The sequence below is a fragment of the Nicotiana tabacum genome, chromosome 8 (genome assembly GCF_000715075.1).
Source record: "Nicotiana tabacum cultivar K326 chromosome 8, ASM71507v2, whole genome shotgun sequence".
In the NCBI taxonomy this organism is placed as follows: domain Eukaryota; kingdom Viridiplantae; phylum Streptophyta; class Magnoliopsida; order Solanales; family Solanaceae; genus Nicotiana; species Nicotiana tabacum.
The window spans coordinates 153272057-153285367 of NC_134087.1; positions in this window are offsets into that span (position 1 = coordinate 153272057).

A 13311-nucleotide genomic window follows, 5' to 3' on the forward strand; every position below is an offset into this window, starting at 1 on the left:
GTTCTCATCAGGGCAGTCATCACTAAGTGCCCTTCCAGCCCAGAGTTCGTCCTGTGCTCCATCAGTTCAGGGCTCTTCTATGCCAGGTGTATCTGATAGTCATTCTGTTGCTAGGGGTTCCCTTCAGTCCCCGTCTCCGGCACCAGGGAATTGCTATGAGTATGGAGAGTTGGGTCATATGTAGAGGCAATGTCCTCGTCGTCTTGGGGGTTCATCTCAGCAAAGGGGTCAGCCATCGGCTTCAGCGCCAGTTACTTCACTACAACCCATCCAACTAGCTAGGGGTAGAGGTCAGTCAGCTAGGGGTCTCCCTAGAGGGGGAGGTCGATCAGGTGGCGGTCAGGCCCGTTTCTAAGCACTCCCAGCTAGACCCGATGCTATTTCTTTAGATGTTATGATCACAGGTATTGTCTCAGTCTGCCACAGAGATGCCTCTATATTATTTGATCCCGGTTTCACTTATTCTTATATGTCATCATACTTTTCTCATTATTTGGATATGCCCCATGAGTCTCTTATTTCATTTGTTCTTGTATCTACTCCGTTGGGCAATATTATTGTTGTAGACTGTGTGTACCAGTTATGTGTGGTGACTATTAGGGGTTTGGAGATCCGAGTGGATATTTTATTGTTATGCATAGTAGACTTTGATGTTATATTAGGAATGGATTGTCTATCTCTGTGTCGCACTATTTTGGACTATCATGCTAAGACAGTGACATTGGTTATGCTGGGTGTGCCACAGATTGAGTGGCGAGGTTCGACTGATTATGTTCCCAGTAGGGTAATTTCATTCTTGAAGGTCGAGCGCATGGTTGGGAAGGGTTGTCTTTCATATTTAGCCTTTGTGAGGGATGTCGGTGTAGAGACTCCCAATATTGATTCTGTTCCTGTTGTGAGGGATTTTCCCAGTGTGTTTCCTACAGACCTGTCGGGCATGATACCGGACAGGGATATTGATTTTGGTATTGATTTGGTGCCGGGCACTCAGCCCATTTCGATTCCACCGTATCGTATGGCACCAGCGAAGTTGAAGGAATGAAAGGAGCAACTTCAGGAACTCCTTGATAAGGGGTTTATTCGGCCTAGTGTGTCGCCTTGGGGTGTATCTGTTCTATTTGTGAAGAAGAAGGATGGCTCGATGAGGATATGCATTGATTATAGGTAGTTGAACAAAGTAACAATCAAGAACAAGTATCTTTTGCCTCGTATCGATGATCTATTTGACCAGCTTCAGGGATCGAGAGTGTTCTCCAAGATTGATCTATGTTCACCTTAAGACAACTTTCAGGACCCGATATGGTCATTATGAGTTCTTGGTGATGTCTTTTGGGCTGACCAATGCCCCGACAACGTTCGTACATGTTATGAACAACGTGTTTCGGCCTTATCTCGACCATTTGTCGTAGTTTTCATTAATGATATTCTGGTGTACTCGCATAGTCAGGAGGAGAACGCGGGGCATTTGAGAGTTGTATTACAGAGATTGAGAGAGGAGAAGCTTTATGCAAAGTTCTCCAAGTGTGAGTTTTGGCTCAGTTCAGTGGCTTTCCTGGGGCACGTGGTTTCCAGTGAGGGTATTCAGGTTGATCCGAAGAAGATAGAGGCGGTTCAGAATTGGCCTAGACCATCCTCAACCACAAAGATTCACAGCTTCATTGGTTTGGCGGGTTATTACCGTTGGTTTGTTTAGGGATTCTCATCTATCGCATCGCCCTTGACCAAGTTGACTCAAAAGGGTGCTCCATTCAGGTGATCGGATGAGTGTGAGGAGAGCTTTCAGAAGCTCAAGACTGCCTTGACCACAACTCTAGTGTTAGTTTTGCCATTAGCTTCAGGTTCATATACCATGTATTGTGATCCTTCGAGAGTTGGTATTGGGTGTGTATTGATGCAGGAGGGTAGAGTTATTACTTATGCTTCTCATCAGTTGAAGCCCCATGAGAAGAACTACCTTGTTCATGATTTGGAGTTGGCTGCCATTGTTCACGTGTTGAAGATTTGGAGGCATTATTTGTATGGTGTGTCTTGTGAGGTATTTACTGATAATCGTAGCCTCCAGTACTTGTTCAAGCAGAAGGATCTCAGCTTGAGGCAGCGGAGATGGTTGGAGTTGCTAAAGGATTATGATATCACTATTTTGTACCATCCGGGGAAGGCCAATGTGGTGGCCGATGCCTTGAGTAGGAAGGCGGTGAGTATGGGGATTTTGGCATATATTCCAGTTGGAGAGAGACCACTTGCAGTTGATATTCAGGCCTTGGCAAATCGGTTCGTGAGATTGGATATTTCGGAGCCCACTCGGGTATTGGCTTGTGTGATTTCTCGGTCTTCCTTATTTGATCACATCAGAGAGCGCCAGTATGATGATCCTCATTTTCTTGTCCTTAAGGATAGAGTTCAGAACCATGATGCCAGAGAAGTGACCATTGGTGATGATGGGGTGTTGAGTATGCAGGGCCGGATATGCGTGCCCAATGTAGATGGGCTTTGGAAGCTGATTCTGGAGGAGGCCCATAGCTCGCGGTATTCCATTCATCCGGGTGCTGCGAAGATATATCAGGATCTGAGACAACATTATTGGTGGAGGAGAATGAAGAAGGATATTGTGGGATTTATAGCTCGGTGTCTCAATTGTCAGCAGGTGAAATATGAGCATCAGAGACCGGGTGGCTTGCTTCAGCAGATGGATATTCCAGAGTGGAAGTGGGAGCAGATCACCATGGACTTTGTAGTTGGGCTCCCACGGACTTTGAAGAAATTTGATGCTATTTGGGTGATTATAGATCGGCTGACCAATTCCACACACTTCATTCCTGTGTGTACTACCTATTCTTTGGAGTGGTTGGCAGAGATCTATATCGGGGAGATTGTTTGTTTGCATGGTGTCCCTGTTTTCATCATTTCAGATAGGGGCACTCAGTTTACTTCATAGTTTTGGAGGTCGGTACAGCGAGAGTTGGGTACTCATGTTGAGTTGAGCACAACTTTTCACCCTTAGACGGACGGGAAGTCCGAGCGCACTATTCAGATATTGGAGGACATGTTGCGTGCTTGTGTCATTGATTTCGGAGGGTCATGGGTTCAGTTTCTACCGCTCGCAGAGTTTGCTTATAACAATAGTTACCAGTTTAGTATTCAGATGGCTCCATAGTCTAGTATTCAGATGGCTCCATATGAGGCTTTGTATGGGAGGCGGTGTAGATCTCCAGTTGGTTGGTTTGAGCCGGGTGAGGCTAGGCTATTCGGTACAGATTTGGTGTAGGATGCTTTAGACAAGGTAAAGGTGATTTAGGAGAGGCTTCGTACAACACATTTGAGATAAAAGAGTTATGCTGACAGGAAGGTTCGGGATGTGTCCTACATGGTTGGTGAGGAGGTTCTGTTGAAGGTTTCACCCATGAAGGGTGTTATGAGATTTGAGAAGAAAGGTAAATTGAGTCCTCGGTTCATTGGTCTTTTTGAGGTGCTTCAGAGGATTGGGGAGGTGGCTTATAAGCTTGCTTTGCCACCCAGCTTATCGAGTGTGCATCCGGTATTGCATGTTTCCATGCTCCGGAAGTATATTGGCGATCCGTCTCATGTTTTGGATTTCAGCACGGTTCAGTTAGATGATGATTTGACATATGATGTGGAGCTAGTAGCTATTTTGGAGCGTCAGGTTTAAAAGTTGAGGTAAAAGGATATAACTTCAGTGAAAGTGTAGTGGAGAGGTCGGCCCGTGGAGGAGGCTACCTAGGAGACCTGGCGGGAGATGCAGAGCAGATATCCTCACCTATTTGAGGCTACAGGTATATTTCTTGACCCGTTCGAGCATGAATGTTTGTTTAAGAGGGGGAGGATGTAACGACTCGGCCGGTCATTTCATAGGTTACCACTCTGTTTCCCCCATTTCTGCTTCTTATCGCATTGTTCAGCTATATTATGTATTATCGGGTTGGTTGGCTCGGGTTCGGAGAGGTTTTGATAAGGTTTGAGACACTAAGTCTCTTTTGAGTAAGCTTAAGGTGAAAAAGTCAACCAGATGTTGACTTATGCGAAAAGGGCTCGGATGTGAATTCCGATGGTTCAGATAGTTTTGGGATATGATTTGGGGATTAGGAGCTTGATCAGAATATGTTTTGGAGGTCTGGAGTAGATTTAGGCTTGAATTGGCGAAATTAAAATTTTGGCATTTTCTGATTGATAGATGAGATTTTGATATAGGGGTCGGAATGGAATTCTGGGAGTTGCAGTAGGTCCGTTGTGTCATTTGGGATGTGTGTGCAAAATTTCAGGTCATTCGGACGAGGTTTGATAGATTTTTTGATCGAAAGCAGAATTTGGAAGTTTTTGGAATTCTTAGGCTTGAATCCGATGTAATTTTGGTGTTTTAATGTTGTTTTGTGCGATCCGAAGGTTGGAACAAGTTTGAATGAGATTATGAGATATGTTGGAATGTTTGGTTGAGGTCCCGAGGGCCTCGGGATGGATTCAGATGGTTGATAGAGAGTTTGGAGTTTCAGAGAAGTTGCAGAATTTTCTGCACCTGTTGTTTCCGCACCTGCGAATTGGGGACCGCAGGTGCGACGCCGCAGATGCGTAGAAAGGACCGCAGATGTGGTCAAGGACGCGAACGGCAGGAGCCGCAGATATGGAGTGCTGAGCGCACCTGCGATGGCGCAGGTGCGAGTATTTGATCGTAGATGCGGCATTGGGTCTTTAAGTGAAAACCGCAGGTGCAGTGGGCTAGACCGCAAAAGAGGAAAAGGGCCGCAGGTGCGGAATCCCTGGTCCAGAAAGTATATAGTCATTTGTAGTCGGATTTTGGAACTTTTGATATGGATGAACTCGTGGGAGGACAAGGAGTTTATGGATGTAATTTTTATCGAATTCCAAGACGTGGGCCCCGGGGTCGGGTTTGGTTAATTTCGGAATTTGTGTTATAATTTGATTACTTTCGAGTGAGTTTTGTTCCCTTAGCATATTTCGATGGTTATGTGCTGATTTTGGTTAGATTTGGAGCATCCGGAGGCCGATTCGAGAGGCAAAGACATCGCGGGCTAGAGTTTGGACCGGATAGAGGTGAGTAATGATTGTAAATGTTGTTCTGAGGGTATGAAACCCCGGATTTTACATCGTTGTGCTATTTCGACGTGATGCACATGCTAGATGACGAGTGTGGGGTCGTGCACTATTGGAGATTGTGACTTGGTCCGTCCCAAATGATTGTTTTACTGCGTATTTGATTGAAAACTGTTAGCTATCATCATGTTTTTGAGCTGAATGCCATATTTGAGCCTCGTGCCAACTGTTTTGGACCCTTAAGGGATTTTTACTATTATTCCTCACAGTTTTGACTTTATACTTGTACTCAGTCATGCTATATTCTACTGTTTTCATAACTCAGCCATGTTTACTCTGTTTTGACATCTTAAGTGATATTTTGAGCTGAGCATCATATTTTAATGTGCCCGAGTGGCTTTTAGAGATTTCTGACTGAGTAGGGCTGAGGGCCCAAGTTGTGAGGTTAATATGGGATCGGGCTGCCCGCTGCAACGGTATTGTGCTGATTCATGATTTTAGGCTGAGGGCCTGAGTTGTACGCCATAAGGTGGCTTGATATGAGGTCGAAAGCATGTTTGATTATGCCACGAGATGGCTTGATATTGTGCTTGGGCCGTAAGGGGCTCCTCCCGGAGTCTGTACGCCCCTAGTGAGCACGAGTACCCAGTGTGATATGTGATATAGCCCGAGGGGCCGATATATTTTCCATGATATTGCCCGAGGGGCTGATATGAGCGGTTGTGAGATAGCCCGAAGGGATGATTCTGTTGGTATTTTGCCCGAGGGGCTGGTTTATGTGTTTATCTTTTTTCACTGATTTTCATTCACTCGTTTAATTGTTAAAGAATGTTCTAAAGAAGCTTATACTGAACTAAGGTGTTTTTAGAAGTTTTTCACGGTTTTGTTGCATTATATTGGTTTTATACTGCCTCTTTGTAGCATTTTGCTGTGTTTTTCGTGTTTTCTTATCGCTCAACTGCCTTTACTTTTATTACTCACTGAGTTGTCCTACTCACATTACTTCCTGTACCCTGTGTGTAGATTTAAGATCCTCGGGTCCCGCTAGCGAGGGTTGATTGCTTCCAACAGGCTGTTCGGAGTTCACTAGGTAGTTGCTCGGCGTTCGCAGCCCAGTGCTTCTCCCTCTTATCTTACTTTCCATTGTATTAGTTCTGTATTAGACTGCGTAGTCTCTTTCATACTCTTAGACAAATGTTTAGATGCTCATGACCGGTGACACCCCGTGTCGGGCTGTGTTTATTTTTGTACTTGTTCTATGTCACTGTAATTTGGGGTTTATCACTTCTTAATGACTTAAATTGAATTATTATAACTGTTTAAATAGATTGGGGGTTTGTGTCGGCTGGTCTTGTTTCACGATAGGCACCATCACGACCGGATCTGAATTTAGGGCTGTGACAACTATAGGAAACTAATTCAAACAATGAAATTACGATCTTTGCAAAGAATTAAAAAGCTAACTCAAAAAGTCAACTCAGGCTCGCTCCTCGGAACCCGACCAAATTTTTAAAATTCGAACACTCGTTTGATAACGAGTTCAACCATACAAGAATTACTCAAATCCGACCACAAATCGCCTTTTAAATCCTCAAATTTTAGCCTAAGAAGTTTCTACCATTTTCCCCTAATTTTCCAAATCAAACCACTAACTAAATGATAAAATTATCAAAAAATTCATGTAAACTAACCAAATTGAGTTAGGAATTCTTTACCGAATAAGCTCTATTAAAATCTCCGAAAAATTAGCCTCACACCGAGCTCTCTAAGTCCAAATAATTAAATAAGAGATAAACCCTCGATTTTAAAACTTACGTCTGCTGCCCAGTGATTTACACATCACGATCGCGTAATTTCCTTCGCGATCGCAAAAAACAAAATCCTCATCAGACTAAAAACCTTCTACGCGAACACAGAGAACCGGTCTCGTTCGCGTTGAGTAAAGTTCCAAAGCTTTGCGATCGCATTCACGAATTCGCGATCGTGTAGAGCAACTTGTCAACCTTCCCAGGCCTCCTCTTCCTTCACTAAGAACGTGGCACCACTCATGCGTTCGCGATTCACTGCCCCTTCAAGCTTCACGATCGTGTAATCTCACGATTTTATAGAAAAAATTCACGTCTTCCATTCTTAAAGCTTCGCGATCACAGCTCCTCTTTCGCGGCCGCATAAGAGGAAACCAGAAGCACCAGATTCAGAACTCTTACAAGGCCAAAAATGGAACCGAACTAGGTCCGAATCACACCCGAGGCCCCTGGGACCTCAACCAAATATACCAACAAGTCCTAAAACATCATACGAACACGCTCGAAGAGTCAAATCACATCAAACAATATCGATTCAAGCCTAAAGAACTTATGAACTTCCGAATTCCAAAACTAATTCCGATTCATACCAAAACAACTCCGATTGACTTTAAATTTTGCATACAAGTCATAATTGATATTACGGACCTATTCCTAACTTCTGAAATCAGATTCCGACCCCGATATCAATAAAGTCAACTCACCATCAAACTTTCCAACCTTCCAAATCTTCAACTTTCCAACTTTTGCCAATTCTCGTTGAAACGACCTGCGGACCTCCAAATCAATATACAGACATGCTCCTAACTCCAAAATTACCATACGGGGTTATTGAAACCGTCAAAACTCCATTTCGGAGTCATCTATGAAAAAGTCAATCTACGGTCAACTCTTTCAACTTAAAGCTCCAACTTAGGAACTATGTGTCGCATTTCGCTCCGGAACTCACTCGAAACCAAAACCAAATACCTTGGCAAGTCACATAATCACAATATAGCATATAGGAAGCAATAATTAGGGTATCGGGGCTAAAATACTCAAAACGACCGGCCAGGTCGTTACAATTTGCCCCTCTTTATGAACGACAATTTCTTTCTTCAATTTCTCATCATATGTATATTTAAAAATCTCACCCTGCATTTTGACACTTGCTTTTGCCATTGGGTGATTAACCTAATCAGATAAACCATCATTAGTATTTTGTTCATGAAAAGAGTGAACTTGTGTATTCTCAACAACATTTTCCTCGTCGTCGTTATCAATCCACAGGAAATTTTCACCCTCAACTTCATCAAGTTTTTCATCTATTATGTTTAAATTTATATTAAACTCTCTCTTACCTAAATCCTTATACATATTAAACAATGTCGTTAAATCATTATCATCAACCACTTTTATTGTAACACCACTAATCGGATAAATAGCTTCTAAGGAAGTAATTTTCCCGAACCAAGTAGACGGACCTCATGTTACAGCATTGTGAGAGTCTTCCAATAAATCTAGTAATCTATAATGATTTTTATCCACATTAAAACTTGATAGTAATTACCAAGACAATGTATTGTTAAGGTGAAAAATATCCCTGAAATAATAACAATTGATTAACTGAGTTAGATATTTTAGAAAATCGAACAAAAATGTCTAGTATAAAAAGGACTACGTAGTTATACGTTACTAATACAACATTGTAACATAATAATTCAAAGCATCCACAAATATTAGACACTGTCACTATTTTAAGGTTCATGGACTTAATCTTATTTAAAAAAAAATAAAGCTTTTATTGATTTTTTAAAACATAAGATCATGATAATTTAAGGAAACAAGACAAAGAAACATGAGGGAACAATTAAGTAAAACATGTTAATGGTCAGTAAAAAAGCAGAACCCTTACCGTGTTTTGGAAGCTCTTACGATGAAAACTTTTGGTTCTTCATGAGGTAATTAATAGAGTTGAAAAAATACTAAAGATAACAAGGTATATAATGCACCATACTAAATTAATAAAAAGTGAAATTACAATTTACCCTTATGTGATTGGTCAAATATTTTAAAGCTACCGGTCAATGGCCGGACATTGATGCAAGGGGAAAGATGCCTAATGTTGAAAGTTAGGGAGGAAGGTTGATTTTTAAGGCAAATTTCGGGAGGAAAAATGATTTTCACCCCCATAGAATATCTATACTATTTTGCAAAGCAATTGAGTGCTCCTAAAGTAATGAACGCAACAAATGGATTTGTTACGTTGCCATATAATAGCACTTGGCATTGATTTGATTTAAGTCATTGTAAATTAATTCTAGATGATAAGGGGCTTAGGTCATGGAATAGATTCAAATTTACCCATATAAGATTATTTTTACATAAAACTTTCTTTTGGAACTAGTTAATAGGGCATGGGAAAACTACTTTTGTCACGCCCCAAAACTGGGGTGGGACGTTGTCACACCTTTTTTTTGTGGGGAAAGGAGTTTTTCCTTAAAGTGATATTATTGAAATGGGATTATTTCATTTAGTTTTAAGAATCGACGCTTGGAATAATTATTTACGGCTTCCCAAGTCGCTATTTATTTTAAATCTCAAATCAAGAAAAATTGACTCTGTTTTGAAGTCTCTGAACGCAGAAGACCGGGTAAGGTATTCTGTTAATTCAGGAGAAGGTGTGAGGTACTCCCGGATTCCGTAATTTTAGCACGGTTGCTTTACAATTACACCTTGCTTAATTGTCCGATTATTACATATTTTAAACTTATTGTGCATTTAAACTTTTATCGCTTTTATTTATATGTTTAATCCCCTTTTATTATTTAAAAACAAAATTTATTTTACAAATATTGTAAATTGCGCCACGTGAAATGTACCCGCAATTTACGACATATTTAATTTTATTTTTACTTTGAAGTTGAGATCAAGGCACGTGGACGCGCACTTGAGTTAGGAATTATGTATCATAACTAGGCCACGGGAACCGTACCCATATTCATAATGATTTATTAATAACCGCGTCTAAACAAACTACGAACGTTCATAATTTGTTTATTTTTTCTAAGGTTTGAGATGGAGTGTGAAGCTAGGGAAATTATGGAGTTTGGTTTTGGAATAAGTCTTACAAACCAATGTGCATGAGCCTTTATGGGACTTGAAGTTTTGTTTGCCACTGATTACCACAATGTAAAAAAGGCTGAACATATTAGTTAAAAAAAAAGCAATGAGAGATGATTAGCTTGTAACTTAGGTTTGTTCTATGCTTTATTCGTACTTGGCTTAATACTAATAATTTGAAGATATTGCAAGTTACATGTGATTAACAATCCGCTGTTGATATCCAATTTTTTATTATATATTTTTAATATACAAAATAACTTCAAAGTAGCGTATATATGCATATATAAGCATGTCCAGGCGTTTTATTATTTTTTCATAATTTTTAAGGTTTATAAATTGATTTATTTCACTTTTTCATCCATAAAATCCCAATAATTATGTCCAAAATTATTATTTTTGATATTTTATTTATTGTATTTTTATATTATGCCAAAATATGGATAAGGTAATTTTTATATATTTTTACAATTGTATTTAGTATTTTTAAGGCTAATTGCATATAATTGTAATATTAGCCATTTTAAGGTTTAATTGTGTCCTATATTCATAAAATTGAGTCTTGTATTTTTAAATTGTTAATTATGTGTTATAAATTATTTTAGTATTTTTCAATTTATTTTCAGAAACTATTTACTATTTTTTATAATTTAAAAAAGGGAAAAAGTGGCTATTTAAATTTTAGCCCAAATTGGCTTTCAATTTAACCCCAAATCAAACCCAATTCCCCAGCCCAATTCTAATTAAACCCGACCCTAACTCAATTTTAACCCTACCCAAACCCGGATTCCCCACCTACCCTTTTAATCTAGGCCGTTGATCATTCAGATCAACGGCCACCGTTCCCCCTTACCATTTTTAACCCCAAACGACCCCTTACCCTAAATCATTTTCTCACCACCCGCCGCCCTTGAACCCCTTTCCTCTCCAATTCTCTCTGCAGCCTCACCTAAACCTTAGCTGCCGCCACCCAAATCCACCTCAATCATCACCCAATCCATGGACTCGCATGGCTGTTTAAGATGTACACCGGTCTCCTACATCTTCTGGTGGCCTGTTCGTGTAATTTCATGGACAGATCTCGAAGAGGTCTGGTCCAGTCCTTGCTCAACTTCTATTCATGGCCTTTCTCCGGCCATCCATGGCCATTCAATTCAGATCCATGGCTTTTCCGGCTAGATAAGGAGTGTCATACCGGGTATTGCATTGAGGTGATCCATATTACAAACAAACCTAGGACCCCTTTTACATTCAAAAGCATGTTTAGATTGTAACTCTTTTGAAAACCCCTTTTTAATCGTTCCTTTTCAAATGTTTGTGTATTTAAACTTAAATCCCCTATTACGTGAGCTTTTATTTGTTTACTTGCTAATTGCACAAATTTACAAAAAAACTATCTGGCCGGGAATCACACTAGTGGATCTTGAGGGGTGCCTAACACCTTCCCTTTAGGATAATTTCAAGCCCTTACCCAATCTCTGGTTATCAAATATAGTTATAGTTGAACCTTATAGGTGCCCTAACACACCTTTAAATCGTTAGGTGGCGACTCTTCAAAATACCCAATTCCCAAAAAGGAAATGAGTCATTACTCCCCATAAATGTCGAAACCCGGACTCCTCTCCAATGGAAGGGAAAAAGGGGGCGCGACAGCATGGCGACTCTGCTTGGGATATTTAGGCTTTTACCATTTCAGCTCGTTCTTGTGAATTTGTACCTCCCTATGTGCAATTACTTGTTTAAATTTCTTTAAGCATTTAATTTCTCTTTTCAAAAGCAAAACTGACTTATTTCCTTTGTTTCCTTCTTTTATTGCTGCTTTAAATTATAAAATTGTTGTATTTATCGCTTTCCTAACGTGCAAATACGTGTCAACATGCTTTTAATTATTGCATCATCATGCTCAACATCATACTCCACTCGTTCCAAACAAATACTATAGCAACGCTTTTAATGAGTGATTGCGCTTTTCCTATATCATTACCCCCTAAATTCGGAAAGGCATATTTGCGGTAAAACTAATCGATCAGCGGTGCAGTCGATAGTTTTGTGCCTTCCCCCTTGAGTTGTCCGCTCAAGGGTACCAGTATAAAACCCTATAGAATCCTTACTACTGTTAAATTGTGCATGCATCATGGTCAAACCTAGTCGGGTCAGTTATGTTATCCACATAATGATCCTTTAAGATAGTCTTGTCCAAAGTCCCCTGGGTTTCACTAAACCCAAACGGACGTCATTACGTTCTGTGCATTTATTTGGAGAACTAAATGCTTCATGCTAATTGTTGATAATAAATAGTCGAGTCTGGTGGGGGTATGGTCTTAACCCTTTTGTTTTGCAGAAAATGAAGAACAAGGTCCCCAGCTTCTGTATGGTTAGCATACCCGCACTCTTGCTAGACTGGTGGATGAATCTTCCCTCAAATGACCAAATCAATGAGTGGAAAGAGAGGGCCGCCAAAGCTAGCGAAAAGTTGGAATATCTGGAATATAGTCTGCTGGAATTGGAGGGAAAGGTGAGGAAGAAAGTCGCTGATTGCCAGAACGTTGAGGGAGATGAAGGAGAACATTTGGCGAAGGCATTTTTACTGGTGAACCTACACGAACTGAAGGATTTGATCAATGAGAGCATTCAACCTGAGGAAGGTCCTTCTGGGGCAAAATATATAAGAGTTTATCTTTTTCGCTTTATGAATGTAATAAGGCCAATGGCCATTAGTGACTTTTATTTCCTGCTTATTTAGTGTCGTTTTGGGATTCGTCTATTTTTATCAATAAAATGAGGCATTTAGCATTCTAAGTTCTCCAAATCAATTTGTCGCTAGGCCTACCTCGGGCATAAAGAGGTCCCCAAATTAGGACATGATTTACATTCCCGCACTATGTGTTTAAATATTGCAATACTTTTTATGATCCGTACTAACTTGGTTACCTTTTTGTTTTTATTTTTTGTTTTTATTATTATCCTCCCCAAAGGTTAGTTCGTGCACTCTGGCATCATTATCTTATTCCACGAGATCCAGGGGCCCTCCACCCACTCCTCCTCTTAGTCCTGTCAAAAACAAGAACAAAAGTAAGATGAAAGATTTGAACAACATCAGGAAGGAGAATCCAATTGAACGGGTAGAGGCAACTAATGTCCATGGTACTCAAGTTCCTAATGAGAATGTGTCACAACTTGAACAGAAGCTGCTAAAATTCCAAGAAGAGCTCGATCAGGTTCGGAATCTGGCAAGCCTCTCATTTTCCCTCAGCACCCCAGATATCAATTTCCCCAACACTCAAAACCCTATACCTCCTCAAAATATCCTAAAGCAACAAAATCATCCCGCTCCTCACCA